Here is a 22,906-nt window from a genome sequence, read left to right on the forward strand (position 1 = left end):
AAAAAAGAAAATTTGTTTATTACACAGTTAGTACAATTTCCACAGCTTTGGCAAATATCATATTTGCACATATGGTAACTGTTTTTTTGTTGTTGTTCACTACTTCAATTAAGTGAATCCAAAACTATTACATGACCATCAATTTTGTTCACCAATTAAATACCTTTCACAATATTTTCCCCATAGCTTCATTCTATTTACCAAGTGCTGATGTACTTTCTATGCATCTAAAAGGTGAACATCTGTTTGTATGAGGGAGTTCCATTAAGACCATAATAATCTCCAGTTAATTGCACAGCAAATATTTATTTCTCACACATCAAATTAATGAAACAGTGAGAGAATAATCACATCAGCTTGGCAAACAGCATCTATAGAGCTATCTAAGACTTCCAAGACAGTCTTGGCGGAAATCCTATATTTAGAAGAATTGTGTACCTTTGAGAATACTATCATCATTTAATTACTGGATTATGGTGTTTTTTGGGGGGTTTGTTTTCTTTTGTTGTTGTTTGTTTGTTTTGTTTTGTGTTTGTTTTTTTTTACATTGAAGTAATATTATTAAAACTTAAACAAATAATAATAATCTGAGTATTCTAATATGCCATTTTCACAATGTAATTGAACAGTCATTATTTTCAGACTACTGTAAAACTCATTTAAAATTAAATAAGATTTGGCTACTTCAGTCACTCTACAGCAATGTCTGTAACATTCTTAACAGCAGTGTGGACACTTTTCGTGTGACTAAAGCAATGATTGTTTCCTGCTCCTAACATATTTTGGTATTCTCCTCTCAGCAGGCTGTGCTAGTATTCTCTATGCTATATAGTTAGTAAAACCAATGACACTGTATGCAGCTGACAGAGGTCAATGATGCATAGCAGAATAAAGTTTTTTTTGAGCAGAAGGAGTGGTAATCTAAACTATCTCTGACTATTCTGTTTTATGCCTTTGCTATAAAATTCATACCATTTTTCTTAATATAAATTCTGAGAGACTCATAAATATTTATTTTGTTTGCACAAGGTTTTCTTTTTATACCACATTCTTTTTCTGAAGCTTATCCAAAAGTAAATGCATGGTATTTCTATCAAATATAAGGGCTCTTAGACTGTGCATAGAAACTCAACTTAAATAACTAGAAACAGTGTTCATTTTTCTTTAAGTTAATTGAATTTGATACCAACTACCTCGACTTACAAACCTTACTTTTTATGAAACTGAGATGAAAAGACTGACACATGCTTTGTTTCCTTTTTTTTCCTTTTTTTTTTTTTTTTTTTTTTGGTTTGCTTTACCTTGAAACTATTCAAATCTCAATATGAAGGTTGCTCTGAAAGTAATGCTTTCTATGTTATTATGCTGGCCCACAACATCAGAGGCAGATGTTGTCAATATGGTAGTAGAGATTGAACCTCTGCCTAATATTCCATTACATTTTGTTCCTGTGTGACAGATGACAGCAGAGGGACAGTCTGACAGAATGGTGTCTGACATGGAAGTGTGAATGAAGTAAAGGTACTGAATTTAATTACTCCATGCAGAAAAAAATGCACCTGTTGACATTCATCAATGCATGCTGAATGCTTATGGAGACCAAACAGTGGATATGAGTGGGTAGTGCATTTCAGCAGTGGTGACTGCAATGTTCCAGATGGCTATGCAGTTTTCAAGCTCAATATTCAGGCTTGTGTTCATCATTGGAAAGAAAAATAGAGTTATTATGATCTTAGTATCTGTTGTAGCTTCCATTGGAATAAACGGAAGGTTCAGAGTGACCTATGTGAATGCCAAGGAGTATTCACTTTTTATGTAAATTGTGTTCATGAAAGTGGAAAATTTGTCTTAATTTCTCCCTGGCTGTATAGAAAAAATGTCATAGCTTAAACTAAAGGAATTGTTTATAATAAATAAATAAATAAACCCTTAGAAGAAAAAAAGTTTGTAATATCCATAGGTGCAAACTGTACTTCTGAAATTTTGATGATTTTGATGTCTAGTGAAAATTGATCAGTTACCACCTTAAAGTCTTGTGATTTGGAAGGACTTGGATTAGTTAATACTTCAGTTTTCATTTTCATGTGTGACCTAGATTAGAAAAGAGGACTAGCCACAATATATTATTTTAGAAAAATTTAAATCAAACAATCTGATTTCTTGCTCTTGCATCATGTCTTTTTTGATTTGTCCTCAGGAAAAAATGTTCCCTATTTTAACCCAAAACATTTTTGTATTCTAACAAATTAGTGCATAGATTTGATTAAACAAATGATGCAAAAAGAAGCCTTAAAAATAAATCTTCCTATATTCTTAAATATGTACATACATACAGAAAGACATACAGTATATATAGTTATCTTACTGCTGAAATGCTGTTAAATTCCAGAGACATAGTGTGAAATTCTACATCTGAAAGCTCTCGTTTCTTGAATTCTTCTTGAATGTGTTGTTAGTCATCAAATATCCTTATATTTTGGAAACAATGAATATTGTTGGGAAAAACAAAACAAAACAAAACAAAAAAAAAAGAAAACCATCTCAGCAACTGTATATCAGTTGGTGTTTTTTTGTTTGTTTGTTTTGGTATATGCATTACTGCAGAACAGGGCAGAGAAGTATGTCATGAAATTTTCATTTAATTTGTCTAGGAGATGCTATACTACTTTGTTTCTACCAAGGATTAAAGAGACCACCCCAAACTCTTACAGCATAAAACCTTATTATTGCACCATCAAATACTGTATGTTATTGTGACTGTAGAGTTAAGGAACATTGCAGTAGCATAAAAACTTTGGTAATATTCAGAAAATGCCTGGCTAAAGAAAAAGTTCTTCTTGCTTCCCTCTCCATATCTCTCTCTTCCTCTTTCCTACTCCCATGTATTACCTATGCTGTCTGTTGTTATGGATACATATTTGTTAAAGCTGATGACCTGGTCTAAATCACATACACAAAGAAAAAGCAAGCAGACAACAATAATAACAGCATGAAATAAAAACAGTGATTTGCCATATCAAATTAAACTGAATTTTAATATTGTTATTGTAAGAAATTGTTCATAGGGATAACAAAAAAAAAAATAGACTAATATAGAATTAATAAACTAATATAGAAACACTCTTTGTTTTCTTCATATATGTTAGAAGTCTCAACACTGTGAACTTGAGAGCAGAAAATTCTGAACTGGTTGACTATGTTATTTCAACCATATTGCAGCATTAGTGTGTTTGTTAAGTTATGAATATGGAAGATCAGAGAAACAGAGTGAGGGAGAGAGGGTGAGGGAAATGAGCATGTTTCCAATGAGAAGGAGATGGAGAGCTTGTGCCCAGAATATGATTTCTTTCTCCAGTTCTGATTACAACAGACTCATCTTCCTGCCTAAGTCTTTGAAGCTGGCTGTAGAGACTGGGATTCCCTGTTGCCACTGAAAGCTGCAAGGAAAATATGCACAAAAAGAAACAATAAACAGGAAGCAGCAGACTTGTGAGTCTGCTTCAGAAGAGAATTTCCAGCAGGTAGATTTTGTTGTAGTCCTGTTACATTTCAAAGCAAGACATTTGAGTGGTATTTTTCAAACCACTTGACTGGGATGGAACTTTCCTTACTTTTTTTGTGGATGGAAGAGCAGCCAAGTTACTGAATGCATCAGTCTTACCACCTAAATATATCGATAGAAATCTCATAAATTGTTTTGCAAAATCCTGTCTTCTTCAGAGCTCTTAGTTTGAAGTGCTCCTTAGCATCTGCCATTCAGCAGAGCTAAATCTTTCATTATATAAATAATAAACTATCACAGAACAACAGGAAGATAAATCTCCTAATTTTATCTCTCAAAACTTGAACAAGCTATACATCATTATTTAACTAAGTCTAAACACCTACAATCCCATCTCAGTCACTGAAAGGTTTTTATCACTTTGTTTCACTAAAGATGTCACTAGGATTTAAACTTGTCAGTGCCATAGGTAAAGACATAATGGAAATCTATCAGTTATTGTTGTGTTTCAGCCACTCTTGGTCACACAGTGTCTTAAATTCAAATGCAGTTCCCTTACAGTCAGAGTTCTTCTTATCACGGTTTAATCCCTAAAGTCCAATCAAACCTTAAGCAGCATGCTTGCACAGATTTCATTTTTAAGTGACACAGAGAAAAATACAATTATTATTCTCATTTCTTACAGATATTCCAAATCTAAACTGAAACTCCTACCACAGGCACAGGATATCTTATTTTCTGTTATTAGGTTGGTTATTAGGTTGATACTGAATGCAAACTTATCTGTTCACCTATAAGGTTTACGCTGCATAGAATGAAACTTTTTTTTTTTTTTTTTTTTTTGTCTGTTTTGTCTCTTGATAAAACTGTAGGGTTTCTCTCTGAGTTAGTCTGTGAAAATGTTTATTCTGCTTTCAGCCAAACCGAAATCTCATTATATAGAATGGAATCATAGAATGGCCTAGGTTGCAAAGGACCTCAAAAATCATCTAGTTTCAACCCCCTGCCATGGGCAGGGTTGCCAACCACTACTAGGTCAGGCTGCCCAGAGTTACATCCAGCCTGGATATTTTCAGTGAGTTTTCATAACTTTATAGCCATAGTTTTTTAGGGAATTGTAAAGATCTTTTGTAAATTAACATAACAAAATCCTTAACTTAATGAAAGTTGTGTTAAGTCCTCTGAAGCTTGATATTCTCATTCTCTCTCTGTCTCTCTCTCCCTGTCTCCCTCCTGCTGTTTGAAGATCATCTTTTTTTTTTTTTTTTTTTGTCTTGTGTGATGTGCTAGATCATGATGGATCAGTGGTTGAGAATGAGCGTAGTACAAGAGTACTATGACTGGCTATAACCTATAGACCTTCTTAGTTTATGAACTAAAGTAATATTAGCAAACTGGAGATGCTTAATATTTTTTCAGTCATTGAGTTTTTAATGATTTTGTTTTCCTGTGATTATCAAATACACCAGTTCTAGAAGCCATCTTGTGAATTTTATAGCTAAATATACATAATCAGCTAGATACATATATCTGTATCATTAGATATAGTTGAATCTGTACGTACATATAGCTTAGATATACCCAGGATATAAAGGTTAAAAAAGGAGCCACACAGACAAAAAAAAAAAAAAAAAGAAAAAAGAAAACAAGTTGAATCACCAGAAATGTTTTACTAAATACAGCATTTATTCCTAATTCAGATAAAATTCTGAGATCTACCAGGAAACAGCTCTGTTTTTCATGAAAGTCATTGTGGGGTATCATTAATCTTTATATTAATCTTTACCTATAGATAGGTAAAAGTTATAGAAAAGTTATGTTTTGTAGTCAGAGTTCTTCTGGAAATTGAAAACACTCTGCATGAGGGGGTCATGATGATGAAAAACAGGAGAAAAGCAGGGCTTCCTTAAAAGGAGATCTATCTTTAAAAGAAAGCACTGTAAACTAACCTGTGTTACACTTAGAATTGAACTTAACCTCTTGATAAATTAATTCTAACTAACTGAAAACAGTTAAAAATTATCAACTTTTAAACTAAATGTGTTAATACCAACAAAAAACACACACAAAAAAAATAAACCCACAGAAAAATCCACAACAACCAAAAAGCCTCCTTGAGGCCACAGAAGATGAAGTGTATGTGTGTGTTGCAAGAAGTACTTTACAGCATGAAAAACAACTCATAAAATGATGCATGATAAGATAAGAATCACATCAAACATTTTATCTTTTCCTGTTACACCCAAAGCTCTTCCTGCTAACTCGTATTCTCACACTTGCATCCACATACGTAGCAATTATTTTTTTGTATAGTCAAACTTTCAGCTCATGGCATGAATTCTGTTCATTTAACAGTATACAGCTCTGACTGATCCAAATATGCCAATGTGAAAGGGAGAAAAGAAGAAACTCCTTGTATTAAAAGAATATAGGATGCTGTATTACACAGCAATAAGAAATTAAATAGATTGTAATATAACTTAGAACTATGTTATTTGTCAAATAACTTGTTTCAAATAGAATTTTACTGGAAGACCTTAATCAGTGTTTAACTGCTTATGAAATTTGGTGCCAAAATTCTTCTAAATTCAAAAACAGTGTTTATCACACACAGTTCTTGCTGGTAAGCTAATAGCCTGTGTTGTTTGACAAATAGCATGTTTGTAAGTTATTTAACAATCTATTAAACATAGTATTACAGATGATTCCAAAGTAGCTGTCGTTTCTCTAGGTAACTGTAAGTGAATTTGATAGGACTTGCCTTACTAATTATTTACTATATGGAGAAAATTTTTCTTTTCCTCTTCCATTCATCTTAGTATTTTCTGCAATGATATTTTTAACCAGGATTTCTTTCATCACAATTACTAAGATGATCATCAGGGATATCATGATATGTTTAACATTCCTTTCTTGTTAGATTCCAGAAAAAAATGCTTATCTGTACTCCTTAATATTAAATAAGTATCATGCTCAAAGTCAAGATTTCTTTCTTGTATAAGATAGAAGATGCAGCCTGTTGAAATAGAAAGCCTCTAAGAAGGATGGTAATTTGAATAAGAAAGTAACATACTAAATATCTGCTGTTGCTAGTGTGATATTATACTTAAATACTTATTTGATATTTCACTAAGGAAGAATACTGCATTAAATAGCTAATTTCTCACTACAGTAGAAGAGGGGAGCTAAGTGATCCAGCAATCAGCATTCTAAGAATGATATTTCTGGAACTGTCTGGCCAGTACAGTGCCTTATGATCCAGCCTGTGACGTAAATCATAGGTCTTTCCAATCTAGTTTTCCCTTCCCATAGCTGCTCCTTCATTCACAGAAAGAATTGTTTCCCTTCAAGATGTACTTAGAATTGTTTCTGGAAAATGAGGTAGAACTGAACTGAACACAATATGTGCTTTCTAAGACTAACTTCATTATTTTTATAACAATTTTTAGTGAGTGAAGTACTTATACAATGAAAGAATGACCTGGCTATTGAGTACTACTCTCTTCCCAAATCTGCATCACAGTTTTGGATGAGTCCAGTTCATAGAATTTGAAGTCATTCTTCCATTAAAAATTATGTGCTGTATTATCTGTCTTAAAAATTGCTTTTCTCTGTTCAAAACTGATCTATAAATGGTTCTTACACAATCTCACATTGATTATAGCACACATAACCTGCTTAGATGAGATTTTGTTTGTTTGTTTGTTTATGGGATTGCTTCATTATGAACTTAGAACAAAAGCACAAAAATGTATAATACAAAATGTAAAATAATTTGTTGGAGCTGTTTATGTGACAACCATATCTGTCGTACAGAAACAATTGATTCATTTCTGACATCAAAAGTCATAGATAACTGAGAGGACTTAATCAGCCCTCAGCAGGCTTGCTTTCTTGTTTCTAAGGATTTGGACTATGCTGGAAACTCAGAAGCTGACAATGACCTCCCCCTTTTCAGTCTAGAAATCCTTAGACAGGTTATGTGACGTGAAAGGAAACTGTGCCAATATGCTCTCTCACTGGGAAAAGCATGTATTGAGCAAGAAGGTTGAGACTTGTATGCCTATGTTAAGTGGAAAGATCACAAAAATACAGATAGGTCCTCTGTTTACCCAGCTGAACAGCCACATCCTTAATTTCTGTTTATTCCGTTCATTTCCCCTATATTCTGAAAGGTTGTTTCAACTTAATATCTTGTTAAGGAGTGTAATTTTTCCTCTTTTCAGACCAGCCATGTTGCTGCTGGACATGCAGAACAAGGGTTAGTCTTTGTGAAGACGTAAAAAATACTATTTTCTTGGAAATAAACACTATGTTCTTGGCATCATTTGCCCTTCCTCAAGTTTAAAGGTGTTGTTTCAATCATAAATTCTTCATAAGAAAACTCTGAACAGACATAGTTTAGTCTCTGGAGAAGGAAAGTGTGGTATATTTCCTTTTTAATACTAATTATGACCAACTTAAAATAGTAATAGACCAGTGACTATTTAGGGCAGAAAGATCTCTAAAAGCAGCTCAAGTTGTGTATTATGATTTGTTTCCTGACTACCTTTATTTATCAATTATCTGTTTTTTATATATATATATGTGTATATATATATATGTATGTATATATATAATGTGTCTTTAAATATCTATATGCTTGTATGATGCTATTTTTTACATTAAAAATATTAAAATTCAAGAAGCAGCACACAGTTCACGGACAATGAGCCTGGGACAAGACTTTACACTGACTTTTGTTGTACTGATGCATTCCAGGAATCAGTGACTGACAACCAAAGAAAATAAAAAGGAAATAGAACTTTTCTTTACCTCACCCATTCAGGATTACTTATATGTTAAGCACAAATAAGCAAATACAAATAAAGTATTAGAATGGTACACAGTTTCTTTCCTTTGTGTATTGACTCAGTGCTCCACGCCCAAGCACGAAGGCAGTTCCTTTAAGTAAAAATAAAACATATCAGGTTATGAAGATTTGAATTTACAAAATTGTGCTACTGATGAAATTGAAACAATGAGGTCCTAACTACTTCTGTTTAGTTGCTTTAACTCTGTAGCACATGCAAAAGTAAAAAGCTATTATTTACTTCTCTCTTAAACCAGTACATTGAGATATAAAATTACTTCACAAAATAAGATATTAGACGTAAGAAAAAGATGTTAAGAAGGAAGAAGTTGGTTTTGGTTCACTATTTTCCTTTTTTTTAAATTCAGGTCTTAGACTTGCTTCAGCTTTGCCCCAGCTCCAATGAGGTGTCCAGTGCTGGTGCTGACCCATACACTCTGCTGCCTACTCGTGATGTGGTGGTGGGATGGCACATGCTGTGAGGGCCCCTGAGCCACTAATGGCAGCCCTAACAGTATGGATGTGCCCTGAAAAAAGCCGAAAGCGGTTAGGAAGCTGCAAATATGTCTGGGAAAAAATGCTATCACTTTACCCTTTAATATCCTTTTGGTCTTCAAAGAATTGTGCAAGGTGAAGTCTAAGGAAATTTATGTAGTTGCTTTTATAACGTGCAGGCATCTCCAAGAAAAGACACTGGCAAGTACCATCCATGCGTGCAGCGCATCAACAGGTATTTCTATACAGCTTGAAAAGGAATTAAAATGTTTATCTGTATTTTACTGAAATGCTTAATGTCTCCAGATCAAGGCAGTAAGGCCTTGTTAGACTCTGATGCACTAATTATTCTGCTATGGAGACACTGTTTACTGTTGGATAATGGTGTTCCAGGAAAAAAAGACCATGAAATAATCTATTCTGCTTGTATAATAGATTAAGTATATCATAACTGTTACTTCTACTGCCAGTTTTTGAAATCTTATTCTTGAGGAGCGATCAGGTGGTTAAAAATTATTCTGAAAGAGTAGGTCCTAGTGTGCTAAATGTCTCAGAAGCTTTGTTCTGCCACTTGATTTTGCTAGGAAAGAATTTTGAAATATTTATGCTTGTGGCACTGAGGAAACATTGAAAGTAAAAGAAAAAGGAGGTGTTCAGGTATTGGCAGTGGAGGTTGAGGTTGTTTTCTGTTGTTTTTATTCTTGTTTTCACTGAATCTGTAGAGTACAAAAAGAGTAAGTTGATGGTAAGTCAAGTGAGACATAAATCTGATAAACAGAAGTGGTCTTCTTCCACTGGATCAATCTCTTTCAGTTTCAGCTTCCTTTCAGTCAGAGCTATAAAAGCTAGAATGCATCACTGTGATATGTGAATTCAAGAGAAAAGAGAGCTGAGAAGGAAAGCGCTCTTCTTTGCTTCTTTGCTTCTTTGCTTTGTTTTTTTAATCATTATCCTGATGAACTTACATTGTGGAATCACTTGCAGTTGTTTTTAAATGTAAGGTTTTCTTCTGTTCAGGAGAGGAAAAATGATCATGAAATTATGGGGATCATAAGTGCTGATAATGCAATAGTCTTGCACCATAAATTAATCTGAATTCTTAAATTTGTATTTAATAATTAACAATTGTAAACTCAGTTGCCAATGAAAATTACTGAAGCACTATCTTTCTAATTTTATTCTTTACTGAGAACTGGCAATGCCTAAACTTTGGAAACGTGCATTTTGTATCATGTATCAATTATGACAATAAGGATTAAGGAAAAATATTTAATTGAATAAATAGAAAGAGTTAATTGGAATAAAACCAAAATATCTCAATCTTACTGTGTGAGAAAGTTTTATTGTCTTTTTTAATAAGAATTTTAAATCATCAACTAATAGTTGATCACCAAAAAGAGAGGATTTTTCTCCTTTTCTTCTATGCTTGGCTGGAATGTGCTCTCCTTGAGTGCTTACATTAATATACTAGAGAATATGTAAATATAAACCAGTGGTATGAAAAGACAGTAAGAAAGAGTCATTGCAGACATGAGCCTTAGCATGGTGCTTCTCTGAACCCCTCCATACTCTGCCTCTCCAAAGGACCTAAATTGGATATTAGTCATTTTGAAAGTATGTAACCCTTGTTTCTAAATGGTTTCCTATGTGAAATTCTTGGTTGCTTTTTTTTTTTTTTTTTCTATTTTCTTTAATTCCCCAAGTATTTTTAACCAGGTATTAGTTTAGATGGTGGGAAATCCATTATGGCCACATGTTCTTTCCTGGTTGAATTAGTTATACTATTTGTAGTTGCAGTTTTATGGTTCATTTGTTCTCATTTTTATTTTCCTGTGCAGTTTTTATTTCTTAGCTTGTATCTGCTGCTTTGCTTTGTCCTAATCAATAACTGTTACGTGGTCTATTTCCTTGGTGGGAAATAGACTTTTCAATACTTGTTTCTCACACATGCTATAGATGTGAAGGCTTATGGGCTTCCCCTGCAAAGAAACTGAGCAAGAAACATAAGGATCATTAAGAGTTCAAGTCTGAAGGCGAGAACGGGCATGTAAAAAGTATGAAGAAAACTACTTATGGAAATTTCTGTTAGATTTAATACGAGTTTCTTTCGGCATGTGCCTGTTCCTTGGTCTGTGCAGGTAGTTTTCTTGGAACTTGAAGAAAATTTTCTGAGACAATAGAGAGACCCTCTGAAAACAATGAATATGAGAAGTTTGACAATGTCTTGATAGAAATAAGGAGTCCTAAGAAAAAATAAAAAAAATAAAAAAAATAAAGAAGGTTTTGAGATTGGAAGAAAGGAAAGTAGCATTTTTTCCACCAACCTTGGTTAGGGAAAAGGTTGATTAAAAAAATAAAAAGTTTCATGCTTTCTTTTTTTCTTAATTTTCTGCCTTTTCTCCTGTGTGAATTATAAGGAAATAGCATTTCATTGCGAACGGCAGAATGAAGGTAATCTCTTTTTCTTTTCTGCATCTAGGAAGCCTACTTATGACTGGCTATGAAATCTGTTCAGGATAGCTAGGGGTTAGAAAGCCTATTATTCTAGCCATACAGGAAAAATTTTTGCTTTTGTAGCTGAGCTGATACTACAAGCTGAAGTTCTGTGTGAGACTTGAAACAGGATATGCTGCTGCCATTGCCCAGCATACTAAAACAGTATAGGAAGTCACAATCCTGACTTCAAGCCTGATGAAATGGATCATTATTTACCTTAACACAGACTATTCAAAATGCTGGTATCAGACTCCCCCTTAGAGTCTCCCAGTACTCAACCAGCAGCAATATATTTTGATGCATGATCTCAGGGCCCAATCAAAGGTGCATGTGATCTTGAATTGTGCAGGAACTGTGGCTTAGTAAGAGTTTATATTGTGCTATCCATTCTGAAAATTTCACGCAAGACTCACAGAGGATGATGTCTCCTGGGGAAAGAAGGTCTCAGCCTATCCATGTCTTTCCAGATTTTTGAATTGCAAAAAGCAGTCTTAGCAAGCTTAACTGCATTGAGGTTTTATGATATTCATAAATGTAGAGAAGAAACCATTTGTATGAAAGCATTCTACTTTTTGTATTGCAACTCTAGTTTTGTGAGAAGCAGATGAATTGTGAGCATAACTTGTGCTAGAAAGTGCTGTAGACACAGAGAGTTATCAGGAGATACTAAGTGTTCATACAAATTTATTGTTAACAGAGCCAGAACTCACAGTGGGCCAAAGTGCTACAAATTGCTCATTAATTGGTTGTTGTTTTCCTCATGTCATCAAGCTTTTCACTACAAGAAAAACTTTGCTTCTTTGCAATTAGAAAGTCCATTTCTATTGGGGATGTTCTCTGTTCTTATTTTCTTGTTTACTTAAGAAAATCTTCCATCAAATCTGCTACAAAAAGTGGTTTTTATTGTGTGAAGCATGCTGGTTTGCTATGCGGGATATTAAAAGAAAGAAAAATAAAAAATGAAAATAACAAACAAATGCTCTAACCATTAGTGGGCTTTTGTCACTGGTTACAACATGAAAAGATTGGTTTCTGGCTGTTGAACTCTGAAATCTGACTTACGTATTAACATAGCTGGAAGACAGGATAGGCAGTTACTTTTGGAGCAGCCTCCGGTAATTCTCTTACTGTACAGCATTTTTGTTTGCAGAAAACGGAGAACTAGATGAACTCATCAATGATAAGTCACATTGTCTTATTGGCATTCATTACTATCCATCTTGCTTTTTATAAAATGATTTCCTTCTTCACTTCATTATGTTTCGATTATACCTGTCTATGTAGCTGGTGATTGCTACAGTCATTGAATACAAAATGAATATGATGACGGATAGTATTTATGATATTTTCTTTCCATTTGTCATCAGTATTATGTTGTGCAAAGGTGAAAAAATTCTCAGGTACTTTGTGGACTGTATTGACAGAAAATACTTCTGACTGATCAACTCCTTACACATATATTGTTCAAGGTTACAATAAGCATTAAGCCAAATATCACCTGAAAAAGTATCAAAATTAAAGGAACTTAATATTAAAACCAAAGGAACTCATTATGAAGAAATTGATTTTTAACATATTTTGGAAACTGAGTTATTTGGAAGAAGATTTATCAAAATGCAAGTTGTAGCTGCATAGGAATTAAGGGGTGTATTTACAGATTCCTTAAATGTATCATACACAAATTTTAGTGGTTTTTTTTTTTTTTTCAGTAGTACATTGTAATGTTGTGTCTATTAAAATATATTTCACAATGTATTGATAATATACTGAAAATGCTTGAGGATTTTAATGCAAAGAACAAAAATGTAACAGACTCAGTTCTACTTGTTCAGAATGTATTTACAGTCATTTTTCTTTCAGATGAACAGTTATCTTTCCTATCTTTGTTTTTAAGTGTAAAATCAGAGCAAATCAGCAGAAACTGACGATAGTAATATTTGAGTATCCAATAAGCAGGGGTGTATGGGAACTGCTGAATCATGGCCTGAACCTCTGATTGATCACCTGAGGCAAACGATGAGTCAGCCACTGGAGCACAGGTGAAGGCAATTCACCTGTGCTGCCAGAAGGGGTGGAGCCTGGCTCCACCTCTCCTAGACCCATTTAAGAGCTGACTACCAGTGAGGAAGAATCTTATCTATAGGTATCTCCTCTGGAATTTCACAGTAAGCCTAGGGTACAGGTAGGCATTCTATCTACTTTCTTTTGATATAATAACTGCTTAGCCAAATTCTCTGGTACATTTCAAGTTTATAACATCTGTACATTCATTGATTATATGAGGTGTCATCATCTTTTTTAAGTATGTGTGATTTCTACTGATTGTCTTTCTACTTGTGTCTCTCATTTTTCAGTCCTTCTATTTGTATTTATTTATTTATTACTTTCTGTGTGGGATTTTAAAGTGGCCTTGTAAAAGTTCCTGAAAGATACCACAGTTACAGGTTATTTTCGATAGACTCATATAAGGAACGTAGACGTCCAAGCAAACTAAGTTGATGCTAGTTATAAATACTTTTCAGAACTAAATAGGCCTCAATCTCCTGTTTACCTGTCAGTCGTAGCTTTTGCTTACTTCCTCTTAAAAAAAAAAAAAAATTACAGTTCTCTATGTGAGTTTTGCATTTTTTAAGTGCATTTTTTTTCCTGAGGATTAGTTACCACTTTACTAGTAGACTTGTTTCACAACCTAGTGCTAAAAGACCTCATGTCCTTTCACTACATTAGCTTCTTTCCTCTAGTTTCCAACCTGTTCAGAACTATTCTTCTAAAGGAATGTGATCAACTCTCCTAATCTAAACCAGCTGTAAGATTGCTTCCAACTCACTGAAGTGGAAAGAGAGTGAAAAATTTTCATAGTTCATGCACTTTAGGTTTGTAGAGCGTTACTCTGACATTGAAAGATATATATTTGGTTACTGAGACACACCAAAGAACAAGGGAAAAAAAAAAAGCATATCTGGGCTTTATGGCTGCTATATTGAAAAACAGTGTTTTTAATAGAAACTGAGAAATAGCATGACTGCCTGAGCCAGTAGGCACAAGAGAGTGTATGTGACGAAAATCCATTTTTTAAAGCGATATACTAGTGAATGTAAATACTCCATTAAAATGAAGAACTTCAACTCTTGAAGTTGAAAGGGAGCAATTTAAATGTCTACAAATAAAATATTTTTTGCTTGGGTATCAGAAGGTTAATTTTGTCTTAGTGAAGAATTTATACTTCTGTATCTTCTGTATAATAAAAATTTGGAAGGTGGATAAAGTCTGTCGTATAAGTACTTCTTTTTCTAGCGGCAAGCAATACCTGATCTCATACAATGTGCAAAAGAAATTACTTTTTTTTTTTTTTAACAGTACAGTACTTAAAACCATCTGGGCTTTTTTCCAGAAATACTAGCAGCACTGGAATTACACTAGACACAGCTTGAAGTTGAACCTGGGACTGAACTCTATCATAGAGAAATTGCTTTGAAAACAGAAAACTATCGGTTACAACAAGGAAGAGTAAAATAAAATCTTGTCTTAGTTTATTTTCCTTGTGCTATTGCTTTGCAGCTATAAAAAAAAAAAAGTGTAACTTTCTATTCTTTGTGAAGTGTGACTTCAGACTTCAGTAAAGTTAAAAGTTAAAAATAGCTATTTTGCAGTAGTACAAGGAATAGAACAAATATCAAGCTTGATTTAAAATCTGTAGAAGATGATTAAGTGCAAAATAGCATGTATCTCACATGATCTATGTGCAGTTTTTTTAGATAAAAACTAAGACATGCTGCAGCTTAAAGTAATCTCTGCTACTAAGAAATCAATATTCAATTGAAATATCATGAATAGAGTATCTGAATCTAAGTATATGTTCAGATTACTTTAGTGTTTTCTTTAGTGTTCAACTCCTATCAGGGACAATTTTGCTCCAAGATCAATAATCATTTTTCAGATACAATTAATAGCTAACTTTTAGTATATGGACTTATTTCTGTAAGCCCTTGGATAAGATTTAAAATAAAAACCTCCCTGAGGTGGAAAAGAAGAGAGGATTTATTTAGTTTCTGCTGCGTTTTGTATTTTTTCCTTTTATTACAGTGTTAAAAAGGTCTGAGCTTGTTCTAACAGTGTATTCAGAATGAGAATATCAACATATGGTTTTCAGTGATATATACAATAATTTTAAAAAGGATTCCATAAAATATATTTCTATTTGAATTCCATTTTTACTTACTTGCTTGGATTTACGCAAGTATAAATGAGAACAAAATTAAACTCTGAAGTAAGCCATGTCCTCTCCTTCAGTGAAGTAAGAGGAATCATTTCAGAGCTGCTCTCCTGCACTGCGTAATCCCACTTCCCCAGCTTCAAGAGTTCCTTCCAAAATCCTCTTCACAGAACAGATGCCTCATGGGGTTTGTGGCAGATAAAGAGGAAATAAATAATTAGTTATTCCCTTACACTTAAACGGGACCAGGAAAAAGCCTCTATATGGATGCAGAATAACAGCAAAGAATCAACTTCATCTGTGTGAGCTAATTCACTATCTTGGAAAGTACACTTTTATGTAAATTGTCAAAACATAATGGCCTAAGAAATCTGCTCAAGTGTTACAGATTACCAATGCAACTTGATCAGGGTACTCTGTTTCTCTAGCACAGAAAAAAATGGAAATATTGCTCCTCCAGTTGAGTATGTTAACAAAGAAAAAAACATCTATGAACGTCAGCATTCCAGTTCCTTTGTTTTGCTTTCTATAGAGCCTCTGTGCTGTGTTCTTGCCCAAGGCTTGCTAAAGGGCATAGGTATTTAAAGTTAAGCACATCTTTTTAAAAGGGAAACAAGTGGATTGCATTTGAGTTGTGAATTATATGATGTTCTTTCAACAAAAGCTTGCATCCCAAGGTTATTGGTCTCCATACAAACAATCAAACTGAATGATGTGGGACTGACAATTTGGTTTTCTGTTCCTTGTCTGGGGAATGCCAGTGGCATTTTGGGTGAAAAATGACAAGCAAATCATGTCAACACAGCTGTTGTGGTAGAAATTTATGTCCAAATGACAGAGAAATACTTGCTTATAAAACCACACTGAAGATGCCAAAATTGATTTGGAAGTGTGTACACTTAACTATTCAAAGCAGACATTGTTCAGTTACTTATTTAACAGGAACATGTATGAGGGCTGCTCTGAAAGTAATGCCTTCTGTTTCGTTATGTCTACAATGTCAGAAGAGGATGTTGATGGTAAGGTAGTAGTAGAGGCTGAACCTTCCCACCAGTATTTTGTTGCACTTTATTGGTCTGTGGCAGATGGCAGCAGAGGAGCAGTCTGACAAAAGTGGCATCTGACATGGAATTGTGGATGAAGAAAAGGCATGTAAATGAATTCCTCCATGCAGAAAAAAAACTTCATTTTCAAATTCATTGACACTTGTTGAACATTGCTGGAGACCAAACAGTGGATGGGAGCACAGTGAGGCAGTGGGTGATGCGTTTCAGCGGTGGCAATGGTGACAGTGGTTCACCTCCACTGGTATGGATTTTTATGAGCAGGTTCTTGTTCGCTCCTAGCAAAAAGATGTAGTTAATGATATTGATAATACTGAAAGCTAGTGTTTCATAGCTGAGAAATTGATCTATCAAATAGTACTATTGTGCTCTTTTGTATCTGCTGTAATTTCCATGGGAATAAGTAGGAGGTACTACTTTTGGACTGACTACGTATTTTCTAAAATCAAAAAGAAACTGTATATGTTTTCTGTTGCGTCTTTCTGCATCATTAAGTGTTTATTTATCTTTTCACTTGAGTCTTAAATGCATATGTCTAGAACTTATTAATGCTGATTTTGAGATAGCCATAGAATTCTAATATTATTTAGTCTTTTGAAATTATTTAAAAATCCTCAGTATGTATCTATTCTAAATTAGTATGCTTAGGAAAAACAAAGAACTTTCCACAGAATTGTGGAATCTGGTTACATCCAAATTCTGCACTGAGTCAGAGACCTGTATCTAAATGCGTTTTCCTCCAAGATTTTGTCAAAGTTCTGTCAAACACAAAGCTACGAACTTGGTAGTACTGGTAGCATTTGAAGGTTTTGACTCCAGTCTTACCTGATTCCAAAGGATTCCAGCATTATGTCCAAGTTCACTGATATTATCCAGGTTAATATAGAAATTGAGGACAGACCATGAAATTTTATTTCATGATTCATTCTGTTGCAAGGTGCAATATTCAGGGCCCAATCAGGCACCATAAACTGAAAAGATACCGTTTGCAAATCATGAATATAGGAAATAAAAAATGAGGAAAGATTGAGACAAGGATAAATCTGCATAAAATCTTAGCAATATATATATGTATATATGCAGTTTAGAATAGGACATATTGGGGAGAAAAAAAAGTGTGACTTATACAAAACTTCATAAAACAGTAGTATCCTAGAGGTCAAGTCCACAGCTGCCCTGGATGAAGCATGTGAGCTGTATAATTTTTTTCTTGAAATTCTTCTAGTCTGCTTCAAATATTTTCATTCTCCTCAATATTCCTCATTAGCTTTATTTTGGCTTAGCACAAGGAGCTTGCACTAACAAGACTTCATCTGGAAAACATCACTGTAGCCTCCACAAAAATAGAGAAAGTATATTCTAATTGTGAAATTAGAATGTAAGAATTTGCTTTCATTTGTATCTACAGTTCCTTTGAAACTTACTTTGGAAAAGTTGCGAGGAACTGTGGGGGATAGGATTAAATTGTACAGAAAGAGATAGAAGTAACAATAAAGAATAAGTGAAGAAGCTGAAAAAGAAACAGACAAACTATTATAGAATGTGTAGCAAAATTTTAGTTTTAATAATCACTGGATATATTGAAATGCACACCAGACTCGATTGTATTTATTTCTTTTACCAATAAACTGGTAAATGTCATCTTTAATTTGAATATACTTTTCTGTTTCTCCAAATGGACTTTTACCAACACTGTTTTACTGATAAGCATGATAGCAGTCACAGTATTAGGTGTAAAATTGTATTTACTGTATGTTTATCTGTGAAATACTGTTCTCTTTTTTCTGAAACTTGTTGTTTCCAATTGATTCCAGCTCTACGATAACAGAACCATTATTAATGTTTATTGCTTATCGCAAAAAGTGATCATGAGTATAGAAAGAATCATCGAAGGTTTCTAACATCTTCTAAGAAGGTGGTCAGAGGGTGAATCCTGTTCGTGCTTGTGCACATACTGGTGAGACAGGTTGTCTCATTCCTCTTAGTCTGAGAGTTTCACTACTGTAAATCATTAAGCATTAGAAATATATACTTCAAGAGATTAACTTGCAGTGTCAGCTTTACTGGCAGATGCAGCACAAAACCATGAAATAGATAAAAAGGCTGTAATGTTCTCGAAATGATTACATATGTATCTACAATACTTTTCCTCCACAGTGAATTTAAAAGCATAAAATAAACTTAGCGCCATGACATCGGCTGCTGCAGGTGTGCAGAATACCAGGATCCAATACCAGGAGAAGATGAGAAAATGTGGTGTGTACTTAAGAAAGATTTATTGCAAATTCCTGGAAAAAGAAGAAATATCTTGATGTTTGTTTGTTTCAAAATAAGGGATTATATTGTAGCTGAATTGATGTGAAATTTAATGATAATGTCTTGATATATAATAGTTCTAAAACTCTATTTGCTGATGCTTCAGTTAATGTCTATGGACCCATCTGGCTCTAACATCTAATGCAATGGCTTTTCTATCGACCTTCAGTGCAGTCATTTGCGAAATGATTTTTGTCTATTTTTTTTATGTGCTTGAAATCTGCAATCTCCACCAGCAAGACATGATTTAGGATTGATTTTTGTGCTACTTAGAAAGCCAGTGTGATGATAGATGAGGGCAAACTAGAATATACCCCTATCTGACCCATCCAGCTTGTGAAACTCTCTTAAATGTTCAAGTGCCTGTTTCCAGCAAACTGTGCCTATTGATTGTGTTTTTTCTCTCTCTAAATTGATTTCTTCTAACTTTCCAAAGAAAATAAAAAAGTATATATACGTAACATTTTGCAGATTAAACTGCCACCTAAATGAAGAAATATGTGAAGCCAGAATGCAATCACCTGGAAGGCAGTTCTTTATCAGGATCCAAAACAAGATTTAAGATAATGAAAATTCCTTGAGACCTGAATATTTTCCATACTTGCAAATTGCACCAGGTATGATTTTTCACTTTTTTAAAAATCATTATTAATAAGAAAAATGCTGATTTTGGAAGAGGTACTTAGAGTTCCTTAAATCCTGAGAACTAAATTCATAAATAGAGGATTGAATGTAATCAGTTAAGTTTTAACAGTATGAGGATGAAAAGGAACCTACTTCTTATCCTACGTAGTCCTTGATATTTTAGTTATATTAAATTTATTCAGTGTTTAAGTAAATTGTAGGAGACAATCTCATTCATTAATGATGTAATTTTAGTTGACAAATGTATTTTCAAGTGTCTGATGTATACCAGTTTATCTTAAATACATATTCAAATAACAGGAAAAAAAAAAATTGATTTGGCAGGTCACTTCAACTTGAGTTGAGAAACATTCCAAGGTGAAAAAAAAATTGTGTAAGTTTAAAAACATCTTTTAAAAAAAAAAACTATAAACAAATCATCATAAAACAAATGTCCTTTGTACTTTAACAGTGTGAAGTAATCCTGAAAGATGATTTTTTTTTTTTAAATTATCATTCTTCTTAGAGGGAAGAAGTAAAGATGTTAGGAAGAGAGAGAAAGAAATGAATGTGTAGAAGCTATCTGTGTGTTCCATATTAATCACCCGCACTTTCTCTTCATAAAGAGTATGTCTCATTTGTTAGGTATAGATTCATAATCAAAATAGATAGGATTAAGTAATAAAATGAATTTGAATGAAACTTAATGCATACACATTCTCAGAGTATCACTGTTATTCACTATGCCAGTTTCTGCAATGATTTTGAAAGGTGGATAAGAGAATGTGAAGTCTCTCCATATACATGTGGGGAATCTCCACAAACACCTTTTCCTTGAAGATTATCAATGGTTTTATATGTTAGGAAGAATGACTTTGCACTTGTCACAGATCATAAAGAGAGTACTTCATTTTCCTATTTACCCCTTTGTTGGATTCTTTTCCATCATATGTTTGTCAGAACATTATACAATACCAATTAAAAATTGTTTTTCTGTATGAGTTTTCTGTATGAGGAGTGTACTGTTGGTAGATTCTAGTATAAAAGGAGGGCTCTTTTTGATGAGAAGTTTCCTTTCATAGAATCGTGGAATGGCCTGGGTTGAAAAGGACCACAATGATCGTCTAGTTTCAACCCTCCTGCTATGTGCCGGATCGCCAACCACCAGACCAGGCTGCCCAGAGACACATCCAGCCTGGCTTTGAATACCTCCAGGGCTGAGGCATTCACAACCTCCTTGGTCAACCTGTTCCAGTGTGTCACCACCCTGAGTAAAAAAACTTCCTCATATTTAATCTAAACCTCCCCTGTCTCAGTTTAAAACCATTCTCCCTTGTCCTATTACAATCCACGCTTGTAAACAGCCGCTCTAGCTTGTTTATATGCTTCCCTTTAGTCTAGCCTGAATTTACACACCGAGGCACTACTTAATGCCCCACTTGTAGTGGGGATGCAGAATCCCCAACTTTTTAGCTACCTGAGAATCAATGATGTACATCCAACAGTCAGTGTGATTAGTAAAAGATACAGTGTCGATATGTAGGCCTACAGCCCCAAGGGACTGCAGGAAATCAGATGTCTTTTTTTCTAGTATACCAGTTGCTCCTTGAGAGAAATAATCTGAAATGCAGCATTCGCAGCAGAGTAGAGGAAAACTTGGAGGAAATAGATTTAACTAGCTATGACTTAAACTTATCTGATTATTGAAGGCTTTCAGAGTACTGGAAAAAGAAACAGCTTTGTGCCAATCAAGAGAAAACCCAAATTTGCTTTTTTGGTGGCAGTTCAGTGAAAAAGAAGCAAACTACTCTTAGATTGAACTTCTTCCTTTCAATTCCTTGCTTAAATTCTCAGGTGTCCGTACGCTGTAAATCTACCTTGGCATTTCTTAGGTGCCTGCAAGACATATAGACACAAACTCAGAACTACTTCCAGCTGGGAGGACTATGGTGTCCTTCACTCTCCCCACTCCTCTCTATAACCATGCTTAATAATGCTTTGTGGAAACTACAATCCTTTCTGACTGGCCTCCCAGCTGGATGATAGAAGAGGTGAGAGATTTTGCCCTCAGAAGTACGCAGTTTCAGCAGCTGGGTCAGGCTAGTTCAGTCGTCATAATCGGCAGGCTTTCTGTAGTTTTTTATCTTTTTACAATTTTCATCTCTTCTGTATGACCAGACCTTTTTTTCCCTCTGTATTCTCCATGAAAGAGTCTGAATAAAATGCACGAAAGGTACCAGGAACAGAATGTAGGATTCAGTGTAACCACTGACCTTGAACTAACTCTTTCTTTCATTCCTTGTAGAACAAGAGCAGGCATATCTAGCAATAGCCTGTTGAGTATAGTCTCTTCTAGGAAATGCAAGGTTTCAGTTAAAAGTGTACAAAGTTGATAACTGAACAGATTCTGAATCTTACACTTCTACAGAGATTTCTCCAAGTTGTTATATACAGCATGTCATCAGAGTAGTACCAAACAGGAAAGAAAAAGTGGCCTGTTTACATATCTAAAAGGAATAATCTAAATCCCTAAGAAAATATTTTGGGCTAGGAATCACCTTGGTTCCCAATTCTAAATTCTCAGTTCTTCACTTTATATTTTGCACCTGAAAGACACTATTTATTTTTAGCACTCTAAAACTCTGATAGTACTATTAATATACTATATTAATATCTCACTGAAAATTAACTACAGTTGTCAGCGAGCGTGAAAAGCAAAAAGCAATTTGAATAGGTGTCAGTAAGAAGAATCGAAGTTCAGATTTCAACTCAATCTTACTTTTCATTTTGGACACTTGAAAGGAACCATGACAGGAACTAGAAATAAATAATACACCCTCGTATAGCAACTGTAAATAATTTGATTTAAATAGTTAATGATATTAAACATTTCAATTATGTAAAGTGTATAGTTAGGAAAAAATCAGGGAACTGTAAAAGACAGCTCTGAAGTATACTTAGAAAACAAACAAAAAAAAACCTCATGCATGCCATTCCTCTATTTCAGAGCATGTGAGTAGTGGAGGGGACGGAAGGAAGATTTTAGGCTAAATACTTCTTATTTATTTTGGAAAGAACACAAAGCTATTAGTGAAAGCTGAAACTATATTGTCTATGAATATGTGAATCACTGTGAGGTTGAAAAGATTAGACTGGTGTTGAAATAATGAAAAGAAAAAAAATATGGAAACTTAAAAAAAAAAAATGCATGTAGTGAAACTAATTGGTCTGGGATATGCTTTTTTACTTATATGCTATTTATGGGAGATGACTCCTGATGACTTTGATCATGCAAGGCTGAAGTTTCAATTAGAGGCGCATAAGAATCATAATAATTTGAAGTT

General features: G+C 34.1%; 1 long non-coding RNA gene across 1 annotated transcript; it reads left to right on the plus strand.

Annotated features, from left to right (window-relative positions):
• The first annotated feature begins 13,379 nt into the window (after nucleotides 1-13,379).
• Nucleotides 13,380-21,214, plus strand: LOC149920024 (uncharacterized). The gene is made up of 3 exons (XR_016463788.1): nucleotides 13,380-13,527; nucleotides 19,410-19,555; nucleotides 20,645-21,214. It is a non-coding gene; the product is annotated as an uncharacterized LOC149920024 (long non-coding RNA).
• The last annotated feature ends 1,692 nt before the right edge of the window (nucleotides 21,215-22,906 follow it).

The sequence above is a fragment of the Phasianus colchicus genome, chromosome 1 (assembly GCF_987193195.1).
Source record: "Phasianus colchicus chromosome 1, bPhaCol1.hap1.1, whole genome shotgun sequence".
NCBI classification, from domain to species: domain Eukaryota; kingdom Metazoa; phylum Chordata; class Aves; order Galliformes; family Phasianidae; genus Phasianus; species Phasianus colchicus.